Genomic DNA, 12,385 nt, shown 5'->3' on the forward strand with positions numbered 1-12,385 from the left:
AGCATCTGCACCGACTGGCACCTCTCTCCTGATTAAGCTGCTGTGTGCTCTCACTCATGTGTCTTTTCTGGGTGCCAGGAGAACTCTCTTGGGCGGCTTCCTGTCTCCTGATTGTGCCAGGGATAGATGGGTAGACCTCTGTCTTCTTTTGGTCGTGCCAGGGTGTAGATATGTGTTACTCAACAGCAACGGTCAGTATTCAAAGTCTCTTCCCCTTCTTTTCATTTGTCTTTTCTAGTGCGTCCTACTTTCCAGTTAAATTTCAATGCCAGTCTGAAAACTCACGCCACTGCTTTGCCAGTACCTGACTAAAGGATGGATGCCATTACTTTAGAAACGGATGCAACGGATTTCATTATCAAAATGTCAAGAACAGAAAGAGAAGAAATTAATATACTTCAATAAACAGGCTGAAAATTGACACTTCCGCCTTCAACATCAGACGAGAAAGGTCACTTGTGAGATAAGTAATGAAACAGGGATTGTGTCGATTATTTTGAGATACAACAATAGGATGGAGAGCTTCATCGTGAGTCGACAATATGTGTGGGTGTGGGTGTTAGTGTGTGTATTGCTTGTGTCTGACTCAGTGTTTGTTTGTGTGTTTAGTTGTATGTTTTTCTCATGTCTGCGACAATGTGAGGTTGAGGTTCCCATTAGTGACAAAGCCCCAGCCCCAGCCCCTGACACACTAATGAACACTTGGTGAGGGAGCTAATGGTCTTTCGGGTGGAGCGTCTGTCGGACATAGACACAGTCAAACCTTCCTCTTCTCTAATCACGTGTAGCCGATAGTCAAGGTGAAAACGAGGCCATTAGTCACCTTTATGTTTCCTGATGGTCGAGCTACCCGGCTAGCCACACCAGGTGCAGACACAACTACACGGACTGCCGCCATCTTTCGATGGTCGCTCCTGCTGCAAAGACATACAGACGAGGGGTTGAGACAAGGCAAGTAGACATACAGTAGACGTGTAGACATAGGAGCAATGTGTACAAACATGTAGACTTGTCGGCGAGGCATCGGGATATAATTGAACTGCTGCTTCTGCGTGCTGACTGACGACGACGACAACGACAACGACGACGACTGTTCTGCTGAGACACACTCTCGCAAAGTGTCAGGCGCCGGCGAGCTCTCCCTTATTAATCAGTCTCCTTTCTGACCGGTCCTGTTTATGACCGGACCTGAAAAGACGATCATCTTGATGACCTCCCCCCCCCTCCACACTTTGCTCCCAGCATGCAGCGCGGCCAGCATCAAGATGGCGCCAGCTACACAAAGCACTCACAGTTCGCTTGGCCACAATCGCCGGCAGCATCCCGCAGGGGCAGTTTCACATTCAATTTCCGTCTGTTCGGAATCATCTAACCACTGACTCCTTTTTTCTTGTCTTCACTATTTTTCTTCCTTTCTTCTTTTCTTTTACTGTCACTATCGCTGATGTTACATTTGTTCTTTCGTTATCTGGTTTTCGTTAATTAACAAAAGCAGTTAATGTTTCGAGTTTCAGTGTGTTTAATTTTGTTAATTTAACTTTATAGGCGATAAAATGCACTGCCACTCTTTATATGAATAATCATTATCTGGGTGTGCTTTGCTTGTGTGCAACTCGTGTGTGCGCGCGCATGTACGTCACCATTGTATGGTTTAGGAGTGTACTATAAATAGTTATAAAGCGTATTCTATATATGTATAGTTGTAGAGTGCACTATAATTATATAGTTATAGAGTGCACTATCAAACCAGGGATCTAGATGTTGACTGGGTGGACGGACATGTTCGATCATTTATTACCTTCACCTGAGAACGAACTCCAGGGTCAAAGAGTAGAAGACGGTTCACGCCCCAACGAGCTTAATCAGGGCGCAGCATGTAGTCCTTGATGGTGGTCGTTGTTGAGGTAGACGAAGATCCAATGATTGAATGACCGCTTTGTTCAACCTCCAGGCACCTGAAAGTGCGTGCTCTCACCTCTTTCCCGCTAACCCTCTCGCTCAATCCTTCACTCTCTTCCCACTCTTTCATCTTTCTCTCTCTCTCTCTGGAAGAGAAAAAGAAACAGCTGATGGTCTGTAAAACTGGAATAACGGTTTCTATGCATTCCAGCGAAGTTCGTTTGTATTGATTGTCTTTAGAAAGTGCGAAACGCTGTCGGGAGCAGCTTCAGGATCAAGTCCCATTCACCCCGTGTGGAGGTCGCGGTGGCCGTTGAAGACAGACCGTGGGATGGGTCTCACCCCGGGAAAAACCAAGAGAGAAAGGGCAAGAAAGAAGAGGCGGTGGACCTGCAAGCAATGCACCTGTCGACCTACCGTGTAGAAAATAGTGTAGCTACCTAGCTGCGTACCTGTACACCCACATAACGATGTACCGGAACACCTACAACAGGTGACAACGTACCTGGCGGCGTAGGTTGACCGACATCAGTCTCACTATGAACCAGCTTCCCAGAGACAATCCCCTCCTTGAACTCTCGTCAGTCACGTTGTCTGAAGAAACTGCAACAATTTCTTAAAATGTTTTTCTGATAAATGACACATTTCGTGACTACACAGCCTCCACCTGCTGTGACGACCACGTGATGGCCTCGCCGTCGTTTCTCGCTCACCTGGTTTATTGAACTCGGCGCACGGATATTAGGTCTGGAGTTAACAGGCTTTGTTGCAGGAACAATAACTTCGGTAACTGATAAGAGATTTCTCGAGGTTACTTTCTGAATCGATGAGACAAGATCCCTTTCACAAACGCTATCCTGACAATCCTGACAAATTGGAAACAGTTTTAAAAGTTTTATAAAGGGAAAGAATTTAAATTCTTATTTAAATCCCTTCGATGAGGATGATTTCAACTCAGTTCCCATATCAGCCTCATATCTGTTTATACCTCAAAGATTCCTCAGAATAAATAAGTTATTGCTATTAAACTATCCAAACCAAGCAGAAATAAATTAAATACAGTGGTTTATTATTATGTGTGTGAAGTCAAGGTTGTCACTAGTTATATATTGATACATCACTAGCACATAATAATTGTTTATTTTTTATTTCAAAATGTGTGACGATTAAGTTGTCTTTGTTAAATCATAAAACATCACCGACTAGTATGCGAAAGAACAATCCTAAATGAATAAAACAACGAATAAAGTGGCAGAGTGAGAGAGAGAGGGTTGCCACCAGTCCACAAGCAGACGACCATGGAGAGAGGTCAAGGGGCGAAATTACTCTGAGCAACATGTGACGGGTGTGCAAGCTGATGACGTATGGCTGTTGCTGGCTGCTCAATGTTCTCACTGATACCCCGCAACACTCGCCACCCGGTTCGTCACCCTGTTTGCTCGGCGCAAATGTGCGACTTCATCTTCTCGGCGATAATTCCAGCGAAGGAAGACCGGCGATTCGATAAGACAATATGGCCGCCTGCGAAGCCCCAGCAAGTGAACATTCATCATCGTCGTCTGTCGTGCAGCTTGCCGGGACCTGGGTAGCTTCGCCAACGACTGATGGACACACATTTTATATCTTTTTTTTTTTTTTTAAAGTTCGAGAAGAGGAAATCTCGTAGAAGTGATTGTTCAATCCCTTCACTTGGACTGGCTGTTGGTACAAAAGAGGAAGTTCACTAGATTGACCTTTGGTGAGCAGCAGGCAGGATTTGAACTTTGGAAGGTGAGGGTCAGGACAAGGACAGGATCGGATCGCGATATGAAGTTTCTGAAGGTTGGCAACACAGAAAAAGCTTGCTCCCACTCTCACGGTCCTTGCTGAGGCTGTGATTCTCGTTGCGCACTAAAATCTCGTGAGAGGACTGTTACGTACTGATATGCGCCTGTCACGTGAATTACGTCATTTCCGCTTTAAAAAAAATTGTTTAGATTAAATGATGCTTAGCTTCTTTAAAACCGAAAAAAATAATCCACGACTAGGAAATTCACAGCATTCATCCAAATTGAATTTTTCTTCATTCCATCTGACAGAGCTGTGTGCTGGCTTGAGTAAACAGAAGCGACAGCACGTGTGTAGGAGGCAGAAGCTGAAGGAGAAATTGTCATTAATCTCCTTGATTCCCAGGCATTATCTTGTAAGAAGAAAGCAAAACACACATGTAAAAATTCTTTTATCGTTTCCTTATAAACGTAATTTCTAACGATTTGAAGCCAGAATCAGGCAAGCCCCGATTTCATTTCTTTATTTTATTTCTTCATTGCCCGAGGCTGAAAAATAACAATTATTGAATAGCTTCCCTTTCTTTGTTCTCTTGGTTAATTACCGGGCTGCTGTGTTTATTGAGCTTTTGTATTTTTCGTATTTTTCCCAGAGAGAGTCGATCTCCCTAACCGCCTACTGGACAGCTTTTAAAGGACAAACTAATGACACTGGTGTTGTCTCCCGTAGGTGGAAAGCCTGCTACACTCCTCCTTCTCCAGTCTTACCATCTGCCAGTTCTAGATAGACGATTAATTATAGGATAGCTGCACTGTGGAACCTTTGTCTAACTGGCCTCGCCCAAGCACACCTGTCCAGGTACTGACACCTGACTATTGGAATCAGTCTTCAGTCTGCTGGTGTTGCATTATAAAGATTTGTATGTAAATTGCAAAAACAGACCCGCTTAGCTCTAAAATACTGATATCTGTGACTGGTTGAGAGGTCACGTGGTCAGTCACACAGCTCTAGCCCACTATTAGTACAGTTCTCAGAAGATGTGAAACAAGATACATGATGTAATGTTTGCCTGGCTAATGCCTTGGTGCGGATCAATGCTGTGTACATACACTTTGTTTACTTTCCACATGGCGGCAGAAAATTGAATCAAAAGATGACGCACACGTTGTACTGCCAGGGTCCCAGTGAATAACGGTGGTTAGTGCTCGGATGTTAGTGCTCGTTTCCATGGAAACATAACGGTGGCTCAGTCATTAGCGAAAGAATGTCAGTGGTGACCCTCTCCTTGGAGTAAGTTCTTTGAGTAATTATGGCAGCGGAGGTAACTCTTTTGTAAGTGAGCCACTCGGTTGTGGTTCCTACCCAGGGGTCATTTCCAGGGGTCATAACTACAGCTTTGAAACTCTCACTAACCAGAGAGAAAAACAAAACGAATTGTGGATGACATTTTACACTTTATAATTTTTTTCGACATCCTTGCTTAAGACAAAGAAATGTGACTAAAGGCTAAACTGTCATTTTCAATGTGACACAAAAGATTTCTGTGACCCGAAGTCTGTCGGTGTCTAACCCTGTGACAACAGTGGCGTGTTGCATAGCACGTAGCGAATCGAGCGAAGCTAGCCTAGCGAATCTAGCGGTTAGCGAAAGCTAGCGGTCCCTGTGCAACGCAGTGTAGCCGGAAGCCAGAGTTTCAAGATGGCCGACTTACGGCGAGGTTTGAGTGAAGTCTTTGTTTTGCAAGCTACAACCCGCCGTGCTGTAGCCAAGCCGTCGCAAATAAATATCGAGCTTGCGGCCCACCTGTCCACTGAAAGTAAATCAGGACAATAATGAAAATTCCACTGCCCACATGATTGGTTTGGTCGAAGTCATCGTTCCAGGATACTCGACATACCAGTTCAAATCTCACTTCGAATGTTGCGGGACGCCTTTGATGTAAGTTAACGTAATAAAATAAAGTAAAATGTAGTAAACTTAATGCCAAAATCAATTTTAAGGAATGTGAACGTCCAAGATATATGCATAAATGTATCCACTACACATATCTATAATAATGCTCACACACACAATAAACACAAACTTTCATAGAGATCTTTTGTGAAATTTTTCAGGCTCTCCAGGCTTGGATTGAGCCTCATCTGCCACAGCAACGTGGTTCAACAATAGAACAAAGCTGCTTGCCACCTTGTGGTTACTGGCACCAAAATCACCCTCCAGAATATATTCACCTATATTTGCTATACCACGTCTATAGCAAAGCATCCATCATCAGTGTCTGCTTTTCTCTTCCACCAACATTTATTATTTCATTATATAATTTGAATATTTTGCATAAATATCTCTTGCATTTGTATCAACACCCATAATTTCTTTCCCCATGCAAATTGAGGTCTACATGTCTTTGTGTCACCATCATTAATAAGTTGTCCACCATGTGCATATATTATATGATATGTGCATTTATATTTATGATTGGTGTGATTTTGCAGTTGTGCTTATATGTTGTCTACATACTGAAGTTGACACAGCAGCAGCAAAGTATTGTCATACACCATATGGCTGTGTATTTTTTCATCACTGTGTACAGTTCTCTCCCAGCAACCTTTATTATTTCCATTGCATAATTTGAATTTTTTATACATATCTGTTGCATTTGCATCACCACTATGATTTGTTTTTATTCGTGTAAATTGAGGAGTGTGCGTGTATTTAATTCCTGTCACCATCCTTAATAATTTGCTTTGTCACCAGATGCATGTCATGTTCTGTGCTTTTCAAATGAACTAGAGTGTCACTTTTCGTGTTTAGCTTTGATGCAACACTTTTCCAGTTATAATTTCTCATTTGATTATCATGTAATGTGTTTATCATATAATAAATTTTCATTTGATTTTACTAATTCATGGTAGAAACAAGTGTGCTTCATTGTGTACATGATTATTAGGTAAATCAGGATTTTTTGGTTTTTAACGGTCACAGTGAAAAAAAAAAAAACATTTGTAAGGGCGTGTAAGTTTTTTTATTTAGTACTAAAATCAAGACAGTGACAATATCCTTTATTCAGTAGGGTCGTACTAATAACCGATACTGGGAGAGGTGAGGAGTCTCCTGAGACATTCCTTGCTGTTCTTGCTTCTTTGTAGGGGTGGCACATTGCTGGGTATTGGAGATCTCGGAGAGAGTGTTTACTGAAAAATAAATATTAATGAATTATGACCAATATATGGGCATGGAAAACCCAAATATGTCTAGCCTGTATGCCCATGATAACTGCTTTTGCTGGAACAGTGCATGAATACAAAAAGTTCCTAACTGAGCTTTTTACATATCTAGACTCATCTCTTTGTGGCAGAACAGACTTTTGTCACTACCCTCCCCAAATACCTGTAGGAAAAGAAGCATTAAACAATTAATACTTGAACTGTCAAATGTTTTACTAAATATGGCTATACTAAAATTATGCTTTACTGGCTTATTTATGTTATAAATGGTTCACTCACCTTTTACACTCCCCAGTGATGATGATGTCAGTGGTGGGATGAACGAAGGGTCTCCTTCCAAGATTTCAGCCATTCTGGAATAGAAATTCCATCGTGATCTTCCCTGGCCCGTTTTCTTGTTGAAATCTAATATAGCTTTGTACCTGTTGGGATACAAGTACTAAACATGCTTACATATCATTATGTATCCAGACTAATTTCACACGGCTACCAAAAAATCTCTACTAAAGCTTGGTTGATACTGGTGGGGTCTTGTTTACAGGTTAAATGAATGAATTGTGGTAACAAATAAATAAGAACTTGCACAACCTTAAAAACCTGTGATGTTTTGTTTCTCAGATCTATGGAAAAATGGTGCACTCTAAGACAGAAAGCCCAATGATTTTGTAGGAACTCACCATATTTTCATATTGCTCCATTTTTTTCTCAAGTGCTGCTGGAGCAAAGTGGCATCCTGAGGCTGCCATTTCTGAAGCAATCCTCTTCCATACCTCTATTTTCAAGTTGGAATTGCAAATTGTTCCTTATGTTCGGCATAAGTGTCCATGAGGAAAAGTATGCCCCCTTGGTCCATTGATTTCCCACATTCGTTTCTGTTAAAATATGAAATCAATTAATCAGGAATAAAAACAGGAAAATAAAAACCAGAATAACATAGTGATATGTTTAGTAAATGCAACAGTATCAGATTCAAACTTAAAGCTTTGATTCTAAACATCAAAGAACAGGGTAGTTGTACTATTTTATTCTGTTGGAAGGATAGTTCAATAATGTGCACAATATTTTCATAGCTGGGTTATTTGTGAAAATAATTAAAGCCTTCCATTATAACAGCTCTTCATGGCATTTATAACACTGAAAAATTACCTTTATCACCACCTTCAGCCTTTTCATAACTTGAGATAATAAATTTTGGAACTAGAAAGCAGAAAATTAAAACACACACACAAGAGGCCGGTACACGCGGAGACTGCAGATTGGAGGATACTGTCGGGGCTACAAGTTGTTATAAAATTACTCTCGCTAAACATGTGAATATTTTGTCAACCTTGATAATAGGGTATTTTAAATAGCAATCGTTAAAAGACACCACTTTGTACACGGCCTTAATCGTAAAGCTCGTACTCGGCAAACGCCAATCCGACTACACATTGTCTAAAATTGCTCCCGCTACACAAATAAATATATGTTTCCACATAAATAATAGAGTATTTTTATTACTTATCATTAAAAGATACTTACCACTTTGTATCCGGTCCAATACTCCTTTTTAACGGGAGTATCAAAGAAACTCTCATCTGCAAACTTGAAAGCGACAACAATGTCGGCCATTTTGAATAGCAAGCGTAGGACCTCCAAAGGCCGCTAGCTTTGCTACGCTAGGGGTCTAGGTTCGCTAGCTTGTAGGGGCGCGCTCTTTACACTTCCGGCTAGATTGGCTAGCTTCGCTCGATTCGCTACGCCTATGCAACACGTCTCAGTGGAGTCAGAGCGATTTCAGTGAGATAATATTTCTTTTAGATAACCAGGGTAACATTTAAATGAGACACAAATTCCCCGAGGACGGGTCGGCTTTGGCAAGAGGAGGCAAGATGTTCTTGCGCTCGACATTATTACTCGTGATGGGACAGTATGGATTTTTGGCGTGGGGAGCGATTCCTCGCGCTCCCAACCCTGTACTTTCCTCCTCCCGAGATAAGAGATTTCCCGTGACCCAGACACCGGAGTTTCATCTCGATAAATTGAGAGATTTCTCTTGGCACAGACTGTGTATATTCCTTTCGGCCATTTCTACATAACTTTCTGCTTTTTCTTGTATATTTGTTAATGCAATATTTTGTTGACAGTAATCTAAACTGATCATGTATTCTTGCTGTTATAACATTTTCCCCTCAAAACTCTTTTGTTTTTGTTTTTTTGTTTTTGTTTTTTTGTTTTGTTTTTTGTTTTGTTTTGTTTTTTTTTTGTTTGTTTTTTTTGTTTTTTTTTTTTGTTTTGTTTTGTTTTTTTTTTTGGTGCGAGCACACAAAGTCTTGTGCAAGCTTGTAGGCAAAGGTTTCCATTGTATTACGAAAGCGCAGTAAGTACTGACCTTTTCCGGGGAGATAACTTTCACAGGAAGATCACGACTACCTAGTTTTCCACACGGTCAATACCAAGAAAAGGAAAAAAACAGTCATTGCTTTTACAGACGAAATAAAGACGCCTTCATTGACAAAATAAACATTAAGACGAGTTTAGTGAGAAGCTGGAAACAATGGAAAACTTTTCTTTTAGGAGACGAAAAGTTTGAATGTGAAGGTTGCATACCCTGGGAAAAATGAATTCTGGCCGTTTGAAAACGTTTTTCTTTAAAATGCTAGATGAGCTGTGCAGACTGAAGAGAGTACTCGTGCATTCACCAACAGAGACAGAGAGAGAGAGAAGAGAGAAAAAGGGAGAGAACGCCATTTTGTGAGGTCAGGGTCACACAAACGTGCAATAACTTACAAATGACTTGTTTTCAGGAAGGGAGCTAAGCAGCGGAGCCAACAGTTTGCTAAATGTTGGAATGAAGATAACATTTGTATGCACCACTTGTCACTCCTTCTGCTCTTCTACCCGTTAATTGTTCCTTCACTCTTCTTTCCTCTCCCCACCCGGACCTCCCTTCCTCCTCTGTGTCCATGTGTTTGTGTTTACCCGTGTCTGCGTGTGTCGGTGTGTGTAGGGTTGTGTAGGGTGTGGGGTGGGGTGAAGGAGAGAAAGCAGGACAAATACTGTTGTTCTTTTATCGCTGTCGTTGAATGTGTCGTTAACCTGGCAACGAGTGAATTGCCGTTGCTGGCAGCCAATCACATGTCCAGGGACTTCCGTACAGACGCCAAGAAGCTTGACTACCAAAGTGCAGATGGTCATCAAGAGGCTACAAAGACTCCTAAAGTCACGTGACTTGCTGAAGAAAGTGCTTTGCTCCTGTTTCAGACTCGTGCAGGTGTGTAAGTGCTTTCACTGACATGTGACATGTTCTTTGTGCCTTGATAGGGTTCAGTGTCACGGAAACAGTTTTCTCGGCGAGTAACATTATTGTTCATTAGCAATAAGTTATGATTCCTCTATCCGGAATATAAGCCACTCTGTAATGTTTGCATTTGATGCACCTAAGAATGAAGATATAATTGCTCCTGATCACGAAGGAAAAGTGAAGGTGGGGAACAGAGAGGCCTGGACTCTGCCTTTGATATATATATATTGCATTGAACACGATGAACCACTCACAATTCACTGCCGTCATGACTTCTAAACTTAAGACTCTTGTTTGACTTCCCACAAAAGTTTATAGGTGACCGTATGTGTCGTCATGGCTATCTTCGGACGAAAATGGGTCTTTTGTTGTCACCAACTAATAAAAAGGTTAAAACCGAGCGAACGAGTGTTTTGACAATAAACGAGATGTCACGCTTCTGTCGGCGATACCTTGCAGCTAATATGTCCGCTGGTCGTCTGCTCTTTGCAGTTCTGGATCCAAGCAGAGACTGACCAGAAACTGATATTTACCGGCGAATTGAACTAATTAGACCCTTGGGAGGAGACAGTGATTTCGTGGTGGAGAAAGGCGCTGGGAATGGCCCGGATGTTGACCTACCATGCCATGTCAAATACCATGTGCAGCTGGAAGTTACATGACGCATGCAGCCAGAAGTAACAAGCATGATGGCTGCCTCCAGGCTTTGATATGTCATCCGCCGAGTGACAAACAGGTGGCGAGCAGTGAACTTTGACATTTTGCTGGTGGTAAGGATGGCGCCGCCGCCTCGCAACAACTTGTCCTGGAGGTCGCCAAGCAGATGTGACTCATGTCCACTCAGAACTGTTCACTCAAAATGATGATCAAAGGACAAATGATAATCATTCATCTGCTAATGCATCTAAGTAGTGCTAAGCCGGGATTAAACCACAAGGTTCAGTTGTTTGTTTTTATTGGGGTTTTTTTTGCCAGAGTAATTTTCTTAATGGAGGTCGCTAAAGGAGTGACTGAGTGCTGGAGTCAGGGGGACAAAGAACTGTTTTACTGAACACACCCATCTGACTATTTCATGGTTGAAAGCGAGTATATAATAACTGCTAACACGACTTTACACCATTGAACTATCAAGTGTGTGTTAATAGGTATTGAAAGACGAACTCACAGACACCAAGTGTGTTTAGTAAATATTGAGAGATTTATTTACTCGAGTAAATTGAAAAAAAACGCGATAAACAAATGATTCTGATCTCCTTATCATTGTCTTTCCGTTCTGTGTTAGTTTATATGCATGGGAAAAATATTTACAAATATATTAAGAGAGACACTTTAATAAAAATAAATCTGATTTTCATTTTTGCTGTAAGATGGAGATTTTGCGCGCGCTCACACACACACTCACATAAAGAGAATGAAACAAGGAGAAAGATAGAGAAGAGAGGGTGGAGCAAACAAAAAAGTCTTGGGCAGCAATCCAGCATCGAACAAAAAGCAATAGAATTATTTTTGTTAATCTGGTCTGGAAGACTGACGGATTAAATTTACTGGGCAAACATTTTCTCTTGTTTTTGCTTTCACGATGTCTGGCTTCTTGCTGTACTAGCTGTCGGCCTCGTGTAGTCTCTTAAAAATAAATGTGATTTTTTTAAAATTTCAGTACAGAAATAGTTCAGGCATCTAGCAACCAGATATGAAACACACATCTCTTCTTTATATTAGTCTGGGTGAGGGGGGCCCGTAGACACTGCGATGGAGGGTTACTTTAAGACAAAGATGTCAGAATGGAAACAGCACTGGATTCAAAATTATCTCATCTTTATTAAAAAAAAAGTTTGTTTAGATTATTATTTTATTTTAGACTCATTACTGTGTCTGTACTAAATCCTTTTCCTGACCTTTGACTTGTGAGTGGCCAGGTCGGGTCACTCATCCTCATCTCCAAGCTCTTTGACTTTTCTTCCTCCCTCTGCAGCTCGCGCACCATGAAGACATGCACAGAAGATGATCATTAGCTGAAGCTTGGGTGGCTGGCGTGTCACGTGACACCCAGGCTGTGGGTGACCGGAAGTACATTGTGCACGATATCGAGCAGCCTCCCAGCCACCCGCCCGTGTCGCCCACTTTAGAGCAAAAAGTGAAGTTTTAAACCCTTCCGCCTGCGCTACGCGAGAGAGAGACAAAAAAAGTAGGGACCGGAAAACTTTCAGGAACG

General features: G+C 41.7%; 1 long non-coding RNA gene across 2 annotated transcripts; it reads right to left on the bottom strand.

Moving 5' to 3' along the window:
* Positions 1–6,796: 6,796 nt before the first annotated feature.
* On the bottom strand, positions 6,797–8,658 carry LOC112575473. Of its 2 annotated transcripts, XR_003101650.1 has the most exons (4): positions 8,412–8,658; positions 7,568–7,762; positions 7,170–7,312; positions 6,797–6,857 (listed from the first exon to the last, which is right to left on the bottom strand). It is a non-coding gene; the product is annotated as an uncharacterized LOC112575473 (long non-coding RNA). The 2 variants fall into 2 exon arrangements; XR_003101649.1 differs by lacking the exon at positions 8,412–8,658 and having other exon boundaries at positions 7,568–7,884.
* Between the last annotated feature and the right edge of the window lie 3,727 nt (positions 8,659–12,385).

This window comes from Pomacea canaliculata, linkage group LG11, assembly GCF_003073045.1.
Source record: "Pomacea canaliculata isolate SZHN2017 linkage group LG11, ASM307304v1, whole genome shotgun sequence".
In the NCBI taxonomy this organism is placed as follows: Eukaryota; Metazoa; Mollusca; class Gastropoda; order Architaenioglossa; family Ampullariidae; genus Pomacea; species Pomacea canaliculata.